This window comes from Falco naumanni, chromosome 2 (assembly GCF_017639655.2).
Source record: "Falco naumanni isolate bFalNau1 chromosome 2, bFalNau1.pat, whole genome shotgun sequence".
NCBI lineage: Eukaryota > Metazoa > Chordata > Aves > Falconiformes > Falconidae > Falco > Falco naumanni.
In genome coordinates this window covers 22,201,845-22,215,237 of record NC_054055.1, presented here as the reverse complement: position 1 = coordinate 22,215,237, position 13,393 = coordinate 22,201,845, and the positions used below count along the sequence as shown (strand labels likewise).

Sequence of the window (13,393 nt, the reverse complement as noted above, 5' to 3'; positions counted from 1 at the left end):
TTATAGTATTCCACCTTCCCTGATGTCCCTGATATAGCTCTTTTTGTTTTGTGTGTGGACATGGTATGTTATTTTTCTTTTCTTCCATTTCATATTTTTTTTGATCAACAAAGGTAACCATTTCTAATTGCAATATGGATTTAGCAGCTATACTTGGCATATCTTTCAAGGCCATATAAAAACCAAACTGGTTGAACACTAGCTACTTGAAGTCAGCCTCAATAGAATTAACATCAGCTATTCTATGTCATCAGCTTTTTTCACCAAATTCAACCCTTTATAGCAGTATTGTGCCTACATTATCTGCATCAGTATCTGCATCAATAATATATCTACATTTTATGTTTTGTTTATTGACCTTGGCTGCTACTTTCTGAATAAGAATCTGCTTGTAACATCTTTTTTCAAATGTCATCACTTGGAGGCGATTAGTCCTTCACTGAAGCAGCTTCTTTAAAGCACTTTTTGTGAAAGCACCTTCTTATTTAGAAAAAAAAAGTGTTTCTATCATTGTGCATTTCAGTACTGCCTTCAAACTCACCAGTATTTTCTTTATGATGGTATCAGACACATTCAGTCAAGTAGTAGAGTTTTTGATTCACAGGCAGAACATAATTTGATTTTTATTCAAATTGTCAGGGAAACAGAAGTGAAGGTACTAGCTCTGTGTTAAAATTGGCAGCGTTTACCATTGCATTGTCTTTAATGTTTAAGGCAGACAAACCTTGCCTTTTTCCTCTGGTAGACTTGCCAATTTTCTTCAAAGCAAAAGAGCAACTGGCAGATTGAGGGAGTGTGGCTGGTGGAGTCTTACAGCGATAGGGCACATGTGGGTGGGTGATTGCAGCAGGGTCTGATGAAATAGATTCAGAAAGGAGACAAAGTGAGTTGAAGGGAAGCATTGCAGGTGCAGATGGAACCATAGTTCTGTGCAGGAAATAACTAAGGAGGTACCTTTCTACATCCCTGACCACAGAGGAGACATCATTACCACTATGCAAATAACTAGACTCACTCTTAACTCACCCGCACATAATATCACAAACCTCAATAGCCTTAACTGTATTACACAGATGGGAATAGGAGTATCATCAGAATAATCTCCATCTGCAGCCAAAGAACATTTGTATGTGCAGGGGAAAATCAGGCCAGTTATTTCAGTGACTGAATATGAATTTTTGGTCCTTAACATTCAGTACCTCTCAGACTTAAAAGCTGCCACCTTCACTGCTGAATAAAGTCATAAGAGAACATAAGGAGGTGAGAAAGGGAAAATGACAACAATAAAACTATTAATTATAACGAAAAACATGTCCAGAACTCATGGGATTGTTAAAGGTAGAAGGCAGCAGATAATAGGAGAGTCTGGTCTATTATTTGGGTATATTATCAAAGCACTTACTTTTTATTTTATATTTCTGATAGGTTGCTCTCTCCTCAGTGTTTCAGACGACCTGGAAGTGGTAGGCAGCACTGCAGTTTAGTGGAGCTGCTTTCCCATAGTAAGGAAATGCACATTTCTGACACAGTCATGCTTCACAGTGCCAAAGCTAGGGCAGACTTTCTAGGAATCACTTTAGCTGCTGTCATATATAACCTAGCAGTGGGCTGTTTGCTGTAAGCGTGCTTTATAGTGCTCTTTAGTCCCTCTCGCTTTTTTCTGCAGAGTACCCAACATGAACAAGAGACAACCTTGTATAATGAGCACTGCTAGCCAGTGGAAGTTGGTTATGTCAAATCTGGGCTTATTTCAGGTTTGTTCGCTTGGCTAGATAAAAATATCTAGGGGTAATGGAGACAAGACATAAAGCAGTTAGAAGAGAGAGGGCCTACTAAGACAGCTGAATAAGAACAGAGAGGAAGAGCACAACCATGATTGTAAGGATCAAGTGTGAAATCCTGTTTCCACCCCAGATAAAGACCAAGTCCCCATGTTTTAGTGAGCCACAGGTTGGTCTAACTGGGGTCAGCAACTATCATTAGGGTGATGTGGTCAAAAGCATTTATTTTTTCACATCCTACCTTCAAATGGGTTTCAAAAAGGGGAGCAGAGGAAATCCTACCCAACCTGAAAATTGGACCAAATCTTCTTTCAAGCTGTCTCGACTGGCTGTCCATGTCCATACCTTTCCCAAGCCTTTCTTTCACACGTGCTAAGCTGCTTGTTCTCCTGCTGCACCCCATTCCCTCTCCAGTCCCAGTGACAAACCTCAGGCAACACATCAGTGCTGCTTATTTATTAAAAACATTAAGCAACACACTTAATGTTCTGGACAAAAATAAAGAACAAGCAATTCCTCACATTCATACCACCTCTTCCATGTATGTCTATACACAGTAGCACTTATTGAAGAGGAGAAAAGCTTCCTACCCTTGTGCTTGTGAGCAGAAAAGACTCAGCTGTAAATTTTAACTGCATGCTTTGATATTTTCTGAACTGCTTGAAATTGTAGAATATGCTGGGTTTGCTATTTTGGCTGCATCCCACGTTAGTGTTTGTGTTACTGATCAGATGAGTTATGCAACTGCTGCCTGCACAGATAATTGCAAATATTGAACATGCAGTTTGAAATCCATGAAAGGCAGACTAGCTAAGCTCATTACATAAATTAGTCAAAAGACATAATTTGCTATGGGAGTTGTAAATTCTATATTTTATTTAATAATCATAATTTCCTATTTGAGTTATGTGTAGACCACAAATTACTTGAAGTCGTTCACAAATAATTGCAAATAGCATATAAATGTTAAACATTCACACTCTTTTCTTGGGCTGTTGAGAACTAGGGAAAAATACAGTTTTTTTCAAATAAATTATTCATATAAAAATATTCACTAAACTCTTTGAATACCTATTTCACTAGAGATATTTAAGTCTTAATCCTTTTGCTACTTACAATGATTATAAATCAGGAGTTTTTCCACTAAAAATGTGGTAACAGCTGCATAAAACTGATGTGAGTTTCTGGGGAACCAGGTCATTTATTTTCACATATCTAGCACTGACGGAAAGTGGGGTATTCTAAATCAGACTTCTACCTGTAGCATAGGACTAGCGATGGTTCCATGCCATCACATCACCGGGCTCATGTTCATTACAGAGCACATGCCCATCACTTTGCTCATGCAGATGAAATCCACCTGTCAGAGCGATCCAGGGGCTGGTCTCTCTGTTGCTCATGACCCTACACATGAGCAGGGTAGTGGATTTTAATTTCAAACTCTTCCTTATTGGGTTCCATGTTACACTCCTGCAGTGTTCAACCAGTACCTATTGGCTAATTGGAATGATTTCTTTTCAGTGCTGGTGCAGTATTAGGATTCATGCATATCACTGGATGGAGGAGAACGGGAAATGCCTGATGTGTGTTTCTTTTATGCCCGCTGGGCAGTACCACATTACACATCATGTGTGTCTCCTTCCTTCCTTTTCAGTGATATTCATTTCTGTATAATATTGTAAAAAAAATGATGTATTTGAGAAGGAATGTGGGACTGAGAGAAAAGGCTCTCGTCACAACAAAGATTGAGTTTCTCTCATGGCACTACCCAGCTGTCCTTACTGTTTCCTACTACTACTACGGTAGGTATCCTTCCAGAATTACTGTGCAGTAATCAGAGTGAATTAATGAGTTTGTTTCTTCAAAGGTGGTGTTTTCAAAGGTGCTCATTGCCTGCTTAGCAAGGCCTGCCTTTGTTAATGTGGTGGTGTTAGAAGACGTTCTCATGGGCAGACTTCTGGCCATTGTGGGTTACCACTGGCTTGTCTGCCTTGCCCCTTGTAGTAATCTGTGTTTCTAGAGAGCAACACCTGGAGATCTTGTACTACACAAATCCTGTGCCTTGCATGCCTCTGCTTTTCTGTTTTAGATATGTAGGCATCATAAACAAGTTTGAATACTGATGAACATGAAAGCGTTCTCCAGTATAAGAGTTTCTGAAAAAGGAAGTAGGGGTAATGTTGTCTTAAAGGTACACTAAAAACTTTTTCTACCTTTTGTACCCTGAAGATGTTTTATGCAAAGGTGAATGACAGGTTTGGCTAAAAATTAGGGAGTTATCATTGTTTCTGTGACTTTTAACTAAGGACATTTGGCTGCCAACAGTCTGCAATATGGATGAGTGAAACCTGCTCGCGTCGTGAGTGTCTGGTGAGACACTTTGAGTCCAGCCAGATGACAGTGGTAGGATTAGATCTAGCCAAATACTAAAAAACTGTTGTGAATAGATTTGTTGATGTCTGTTAGAGATTGGTGATGGTTGTTCACCAACCTGATGAAATCCAGAGCTATATCATGTTCCCGTTAGTGCAACTACAGTTAAAGTTTATAGACATGAATCTGGGATTCCATATTTCATTATTCAAGTCTCTATTCTTTTTATGTAGTAAAGAAATAACTCCAGTTTGACTTTAAGAGGAATTCTTTATGTCCTGCAGAGGAAAGCAAAAAGGTGATATCTGCTGGTTCTTTGCAGTGTGATAGCTGTTGACGTGAACTGACTCTTTACACTGACTAAGGTGCCAGTTCTTTATCCATTCTTTACTGCATTTGTATTAACATGAGGTAGGAGATGTGGGAAGTGCATCAGTGAAGTAGGTGATGTAATATTCTGATCATTCTAGCAACTTGTGTGAAGTGCGAAGTACAGTGTGAGTGAAGCTATGGATTTTAGTTTCCATCCCTTGCAAGGGAGGAGTGCCCTGGAGAGTGCTCGGGGTGCAAAAGGTGTCCCAGTGGTGCCCTATCAACACTGTATGGATTCCCCTTTTTTAAATAATTGTGCAATACCTGAAAGATTTACACTGGAAGCGAGGGATCTGTGGTGGAGGGGACTTTTTCTTGATGAAACATGAGTTTATGTGAATAAGGTAAAGATCTGTTATGAAGGGACTCTTTGTGTGCATGGGCTTTATAAACTACCATCTTGATATCAGTGACTTCATTTAGTCCTTGTCTTCCTGAGGTAAATCTCTAAAATTGCCGTTCTTTCCTTGATTTGTTTCAATGTGGTACTACAGCTGACAATGTTACTTTTGCTTTTCAAGGATATATCCAGTATTCCAGTATGGTCCCTTGGAAATGTAGTGTTGAAGGAAAACTTGTTTTGGTAATGCATGCTCATTCGTACAGATTTTTGGCAGACCTTACATAGGACAGGATGTATTCCGTATCCCTTTTTTTTTTTTTTTTTTTTTTTTTTTGTCATGTTTTTCACTGAACTGAAACAAGCTTGGGAAAATGGGAAAATAAAGGCAAATCTGAGAGTATAATTTCTTCCAATGGGACCATTAATCTTTTTATCAACTTCTGTCTTTGATGTTTTTGGAGACCAGAGTATAAGGAGCTTATTCTGGAAGGAATTCCCACATCATCATTCACTGTCAAAGCTGTTTATTGTGAACTTAATGTATTATTCTGATATATACCTCAGTTCGCTTTTTACTCTGGTTTTGTAGATCAGTGAACTGATAATTCACACCAAGCTCTGGGAAAAGAATCAGAGTTATTACACAGTAGTTACCTATAAGGATAGATAAAAATGTTTCCAGTAAAACTTCTTGCATTCTCTGGTTCCTTGTGATTTCTATAAAATTGGATTTGTGTATACAAAAAATGAGTATGATATTCACAGGTTCCCTCTGAGTAACAGGAAAATTGGGAAAAAATGTTTGAGCTGACCACCCAATTTACTTAAGAATCAAACTTTATTTACTACAGAGGACTTTTTTCACTAGTGTTTTTCAAAGGTTTTGTATTGTGGAAATACAATTTGTTCTGATAAAAAGATTTTCCCGTGAGTGAAGCTGTCTTGTGCAAGTTGTGTTTTATCATAAAGTAAGCCTTTCCCTGGATCACTCTTGAGTGTACCTTATAGTTCAAAGGTTCAAAAGTTTTCAAAGGACTTCATAGATTTTTTCATTTTTTAACTGATATCAGTGATGTAGCTTTTCTAGCTTGTGGTGTTTCAATGCATCTGGGCTGCATTGTTTACTCAGTGCTGTGTTCCTGTTTCTGAAAGGGTACAGAGACAGGCAAAGGAAACCTACAGTTAGGTGGCCATGGGGAGGCCTGTGCCCTGCACGCTTTGGAGCATTGTTCTGGCAATTCAGAGAGAAGAACGGGTAGCCTGCTGGCTAGCTGTCCTCCAGCTGGCAACACTGGCATCCAAAGACCTCCTCCGATCATTCTGAAGGCAAGTGACCTTCACAGTGAGGAGAGGTGCAGAGCGAACAGGTTTGGGTTTTTTTCACATTTGTCTTCTGCAGAATGGCTGCTCTTGCCTATAATTAGTGTGGTAGCCACAGAGGCAATCATTTCAGCAAAGCACTGTAGGAGCTGGAAACTGGTGTTATTTATGTTTGATGCAGAGAAGATCTAGAGACAAGTGGTGAATAATGGTGGTTTGAGGATAAAAATGAGTGATGTAAAATTACTGAGTTTGACCTCTGTTCTTTTAAAGCAAGGGACAGTGGAGGAAAACAAAATCCCTGCATAGTTATGGGGTGATCTGTTGATATTTATGAGAGGATTTTAGTCAGGGGTTTTGCTTACCAAGATTTTACAAGGTCATTTCTTTCTGTGATGCAAAATGATTTGAAAACTGGAATGTGATCTATAACATTTTATGCATATTGTAAACATTATCCTGTTTGACTGATGGTGTAGATCATACTGTATGACTTTGCATAATATTCTTTGCTTCACTGTAGGCGTAAGAAGGCTTGAATTACCACCCCATTACCCATTCAGTGTCAGAGTTTACAGCCTAGATATTTCTCAAGCAGGTCAGATCCTTCAGAGCTTGTTGGGTTTTCTGTCAACTAAAAATAACATTTACTAGGTAAAAAGGCAGAGAGCGGGCCACTGCTTAGCAAGGGATGTAAATGTCAGGGCTCAAAAGAAGAGCAGTGAAGAGAGAGCCTGGCAGTGGACATTAGCAAGTTGTTCTTTCAGCTGAGCCTGGGAGGCATACTTGGTTTCAGTTACCTGCATTATTTCTGTCTAAAACCAGAATATTTGTTTTTAAAGTAAAAATAAAGCCTTGAGAACAGAGATCAGAATCCCAGCTTGCTCTGTTCCCCCATGACACCTGTTTTATAATTTTTAATCAAGATAATGGTCTGCCCCATACAAAAGGAGTGCAATAAAAAAAAGAGGAAAATTTGATGATGGCTGAAGATCTCCATTGCAGGATGTACAAGCAAATGTATTTAAGCAAAATCTTCTACTTCAAAGAGTTTTGCCCTTTCTTGTAATTTTTACATATAGAGGCAGGAAATCGTAATAATCTGACTCAAGTCACCAAATTGCAGTGAAGAGCACTATTATTGAGAGTTTCTGATATTTGTATCTTTAGAAGAAAACAACTCTTTAGGGTCCACAGTGCTGCACTCACTGAATTTTCTCTGTCCTGGCAAGAAAAAGACTGTCAGTATATCTTTCAAGTACTTCAAAAAACATCTCTGATCTACCTTGGCCCACGGAGCCTCTTTCTTCATTGCCACTTGCAGGAAGTATTCACCCTCAGACTTCAAGGTGGGGTTCATAATTGAACAAAGCTCTCTGTGGTCTGGAGGAGAGAGCAGAAGTCATAGGAGTGTGTTCTGTTGTCATTTCTGTTTTCCTGCACTACGGATGACATTAGAAGTGAGTGATGAAAGGCAAAGCACTCCCCAGAATCCTAGCTCCCATTTTGGTCGCACAGTCACATTCTGGTACCTCTCTGCTAATATCATCCTGCTTCTTACTCCAGGGAAGGTCCCAGGATTTTACTGAAAGCATTTGTGAAATGAGGTGCTTCTGAGCAGGAGTGAAAAGACAGAGCATGGAAACAGCGGTAAAACCATTGCCTAGAAGGGTAGCTTTTTATCTAAACATTGTAATGGCAATAGGTATTTTTAAATTAGCAGTATAATCAGTATAAAAGGTGAAACTACCATTCTGTCTTGTCAGTCTTAGCATTGGCTTAACAGCATGATGGGGTGCTTTTTATAATTTGTTTTCCTTTTTTACAAGATACTTATACAAGAACTTTGTCCTTCTGATATTTACTGATGACTGAAGGTGCTATTTCTCTGCTGTCATATAGAAGCATTGCCTGGGCCAGGCCGTGGTAGTCAGCACCAGTACATGTTTCATAATAGGCTCCTTTTTTACAATCAGAAAGAAATCAAGGCGTCAAAAAAACAATCACAGGGGTTTTTTGTTTGCCCGTTTCAGAAATATTTGAATGCAGACAGAATAGGATCTTCACAATATCAAATCCGTCCAAATGAAATTGGGCAGACTGTTCAGTTCTCTGTTAGGTAAAAAGGGGAATATATTCCAGTGTAATCAGTGAACTTCCCTAAAATTATCAGTGAAGACCAGAATGTCTCAAAAATACTGATACTGTAGCGGTGCACAAGTCTTACTGACTTTCTGGACCTTTGCCAAGGTTTGATAAGCATTAATCCCCAGAGCGTACCGGTGAGATACAAAAGGGTTATCATTGTTTCCTAAATCAATAGATCCTCTGAGGAACAAACTCTACTTCTTGGCACTTCAGAAATAATTTCTTTTGCCCTTTTCCCTGCCATTTCCCCAATCCCTCATAAAACGGCTCAGCAGAGGGCAAGATGCAGCCCATTGTATTTTAACAATGCAACTCGTTATTATTTCTCTCTCTTCTTTTCATTACAACTCTCTGGCTGTTTAGGTGTCAGTTCCCAGCAAACTGACAGGCTCCAGCGTATGTATTCATTAAGGGCATAAACCAGCTACCCTTTGAAGTTGATGGTACAGTTCCTGCCATGTAAAAGCCCTATCCCACTAAGATAATAATTGTCCAGGTAAATTGTAGGTAGGCTAAAGCAAGGGAGCGGGCCACTGAAAGGCATCACAGCAGCTCATAACAATACCTCTCTGTGGAACTGACATTTGGGGAACAAATAGCACCTGAAAAACAGCTTGCAATTTATCTGTGCTGTAGTTGTGAAACTGCTCACTTCCAATTGACAGTAAATACTACAGGGTCTCCCAAGAGACACAAAATGGCCATTTAGTCTTTATACAGCCTTGGCTCTTGTGTGAAATCCCAAAGTAAAGATAGCAAAAAAAAGTTTATTTTCTTTCTCGTGGTTTCTTTGAGCTGAGAACAGTATCTTAGACTGGCAGACTGTGCAGTGGAGTTGCCTTCACAGAGGGAGTTAACATCCCAGAACAAAAGATGAAAATACGTTGCCAATCAAAAAAAGCACAAAATGAGATTCAGGAGTTTTAATATATAATTTAAGCTACTTTGTGTTTTGGCAGGACATCTCTAAAATGCAGCTATTTCCCAACGTCAGTAAGATGTTTCCAAGGTGCCCAGTTTCCAGATAAAATCTCTACTGAACAATGGAAGTTCAAAAGATTGTATGATAAAATGGTGACTTGTGGTCTATCAGTCTTAACTAGTCTGCTTTGTGTGTGGCAGGAAGTAGAGTGAAAACTACTGCTCTTTTTCATATCTATCTCTAGATATCCTTTGCTCAAGTCTTTTTGTGTTTTTATAGCTAGAAGCCTTACTTCTGTTTTCTGCCTGCCTTCCTCTGCTTCCCATTCCAATTAAGTTACTGAGTAAGAGCTTAAATCAAAGCTGAATAAGGATTTTGTTCCTGTTTAACCATATATTTTAGCATATCACATGATGCTGAACAATGTTGCATGCTCTGTTGTTGCGTGAGACTCTCTTAACAGCTTTTGGCAGGATTGGCGGTTTTCTGTACTCAAGTTTGACCACAATTTTCCCTGCACTTTTTTAAAGCCAAAAATCAACTGGATGAAAATGGTCCAAGCTTGACCTGATAGAAACCTAATTTATTGTTAGAGTTCAGTTATTTCTTTCTACTCTAAAAGAACCCATAAAAAGTGCCTCCAGCACCCAGAGAAGACAGAGCTTTTTTTTTTCCCTCCCTCCTCCCACTCCTGGCCACGTGGGCTGGAATATCATCTGTGTGCAGGAAGGTCCACATCCCTTGCATCTTCCGTTACTAGTAGCAGGTATGAATGAGGCCTGCAGGTGAAAGCAGCCCCAACGTCAGGCAGCCCATCTGTTACCTCCAGGATAGGCTTTCTCTGCACATAAATTACACATTAGGCTCATTCTAATCTGTTGCTTATATGGTTCCATTTAGCGCAGCCAAAATTTGCAACTGTGTCTTAAGAGAACCTTTTAGAGTGAGACATTTGGATTCCTTGGTATGGATGTAGGCACCTGAGCTTGCACACAGCAGAGTTGACCCTTGTGTGAGCAAGAGGTTGGACTAGACACCTCCTGAAGCGTGTTCCAGGCTGCAGTGTGCTATGATCCTTTTTTGATGATTAAGAATTTGAAAAGGACATCTTCAGTCCGATCTCCTGGAACTGCAGAGTACTTGGAAAGTTGTAGGAGCTTATGGATAGGGAAGTTTAAGTTTTCTGCATAGTAGAAGGTCTTCTTCCCAATTCGTACAAAAGCTACTCCTAACCACAAAATGGCTTTAATTACCATTTCTGTGAATCAAAAGTCAATCAGATTGTTCTCATCTAAATCCCATTCTCATACTTGAAAAGTGAAAGAGAGTGAGAGTATCTGAACTCAATGAAGTAAGTTGCACTGCTTCATTCTCTGCTTTGCCAGGGCAAAGGCAGCCTTAGAGAGCTGCTAAGTGACTGACAGCATGGACCTTTGTGGAACCCCTAAGAGTGGGGTCAAAAGGTGGAAGAGGTTTTTGTTATGGGAGTCAAATCTTTCAGGTTGTCTCTCACTTTTGGCAGGGTATGAGGAAGAATTAGGAGTATCTCATGGTTAAAGACTGAGTTGAGGGAATGTGCACAGAAGTTTAAGCTTAATCTATCTCTAGGAAGTGATTTTCCTTGGGAGGCCAGAAGGATAAATTGTCTATGAACACCTGCCTGCAAAGGCCCAAAGATCTCTGACCAGCAATGAAGTGTGGTTGACTGAAGTCATGTCATACTGATGAGCTTAATTATGATCCTGCCCCGATTTCCTGGGAGTCTCCAAGGAGGTCAGTTCACCTTCTCACTTCAGTTTCACGCCTGCAAATTGAGGGTAATGACAATTGCCTGTCAGCCTCAGAGGGATAGTGAAGATTAATAGCATAGTGTTTATTATGCTGTGAATATTTAAAGTCCATTCCTGCTTCAGATGTTTGCATGATTATTTCAAAGCCATGGAGGTGTATGCCTACAAACAACCCCCACAGTAGATTTCTCAGTATCTTTGATCAAAGAAACTGTTCAGGAGACAAAACAATAGAGAAAATGTAACTTCAGCTAATGATTGCTTAAACAGCCTATGGACTGTGACCACAGGTTGTTCAGTGTTCTGTTTAGAAAGCAACAATAGAAATCTCCATCGTTAGTGGACCCTACTCCCTCCAGCTTTTTTTATTAAAAGTGGTATGTGGACATGTGTTCAGGACAGCAGCAATTACATTAGTTCGGTATATCCCATATATCCACTGCAGAGATCTATTAGTAATTTCCATACCTTGTTTCAGTACCTGCCTGCTTGCATTTGAAACATTACAGGCATGAGTATTACTGTGTTGAAGTGACTGTGCTTGGTCTGACTGGTATGAGTGCTGGTGCATTTGCATTTGCTGCTGTGTACATGTCTGTACCGATGGTGGCACCATTATATAGCTGTTTGCCAGACAGATTGGATTGCCCTTGTCTGATAATTTCACCTGATCTTGGACTGATGTTCAGCTGGCTTCAGGGCATTTTAATTATCAGCACACTGGCTATTGGACCAACCATCTCGTCTGGTTGCTGGCACCGTTTATGTTTGTCTCAGCCTATCAGATCTTCCTCATTAACTTCTGCAATAATATTCAGACAGAAAGTCCTAGGAACTCTTCCAGCTAATCCCCATTTTGGCTGCTGACCAAATAAGGCTTTATATGACACAACTGTAATTGCTTCATTTGTATGGTATTGATCTGCCATTAGGCAAAACACAAGCCAGCATTTCACTAAGGCTCAAGTTATGCAGTATTATTTATTGTTTGCATTGCAGTTGCAGCAAGAGTTCCCACCTGGGGAATGGACCCCCTGTTTTTTTCTGTCTGCTTCTAATTAAAATAATGAACTTCAAAGTACTTGCATTATAATTAGACTAAAGCTTAAGAAACCATCTCTTAGCAGGAGTCTTTCCATTTATTGCCTTCCTTTTAATCCTTCTTTATGAAAAACATCAGTATGGAGTCACAAAGAAGTATGTAGAGTTACAGAAGTCTCTCATGCCTGTCTCAGTCAAAGTTCAGATCTGATAACAGTGTATCAGCTGTGCGGATCTGACGAATTAGTGATCTGTTTCTGGCAACAGTAAAAATCAAGCATCCATCCTGATTTCTCAGTGTTGCCAATGCCTTTTGACATAATGGCCATATTACCTGAATAACTTTGTGGACATTGATGTCAGTGAATGAATTCCCTCCTAAGCAATCTGCAGTTTGGGCTTTTAGCTTTCGTATGTGGAGTTGTTTCCTTACTAGAGAATAACTAGTGGGTGAGCAGACTGCCTGTATTACAGCACTTTCAGTGCTGTACAGTATGCTGGTGGTATTTGGCTTTGCAATCATTTTATGCTTCATTCCCATTAAGGTGAAACTGAGACTTGGTGGCTGAAAAGTCTAACCAGAGAGTCAAAATATTGGTGTGGAAACAGCACCGCAAATAGTGGGTTTATTTCTATAATAAAGACATAGATATTTATAGAATCATAGAATCTCAGAATCATAGAATAGTTTGTGTTGGAAGGGAACTTTAAAGGTTATCTACTCCAACCCCCTGCCATGAGCAGGGACATCTTCAACTAGATCAGGTTTCTCAGAGCCCCATCCAACCTGACCTTGAATGTTTCCTGGAATGGAGCATCTACCACCTCTCCAGGCAACGCATTCCAGTGTTTCACCATCATCATATTTTTTTTCCCCTTATATCTAGTCTCAGTCTACCCTTCTTTAGTTTAAAACCAGCACCCCTTGTCCTATCACAACAGGCCCTACTAAAAAGTTTGTCCCCATCTTTCTTACAAGCTAAGTACTGAAAGGCCGCAATGAGGTCTCCCTGGGGCTTTCTCTTCTCCGGGCTGAACAGCCCCAACTCTCTCAGCCTTTCTCACAGGAGAGCTGCTCCAGCCCCATGATCATTTTTGTGGCTCTCCTCTGGACCCACTCCAACAGGTCCAGGTCTTTCCTATGCTGAGGACTCCAGAGCTGGATGCAGTACTCCAGGTAGGGTCTCACCAGAATGGAGTAGAGAAGGAGAATCACCTTTTTCTACCTGCTGGCCATGCTTCTTTTTATTAATTCATCTGAATCTGGCTATGGTGTGGATTTCTGAGAACAGCAATAGCAGTG

At 40.0% G+C, this 13,393-nt stretch overlaps 1 protein-coding gene across 2 annotated transcripts in view; it reads left to right on the top strand.

Annotated features, from left to right (window-relative positions):
* GRIA4 (glutamate ionotropic receptor AMPA type subunit 4) overlaps window positions 1–13,393 on the top strand; it is a 239,788-nt gene that overhangs the window by 198,183 nt on the left and 28,212 nt on the right. The gene's annotated exons all lie outside the window — the stretch shown is intronic.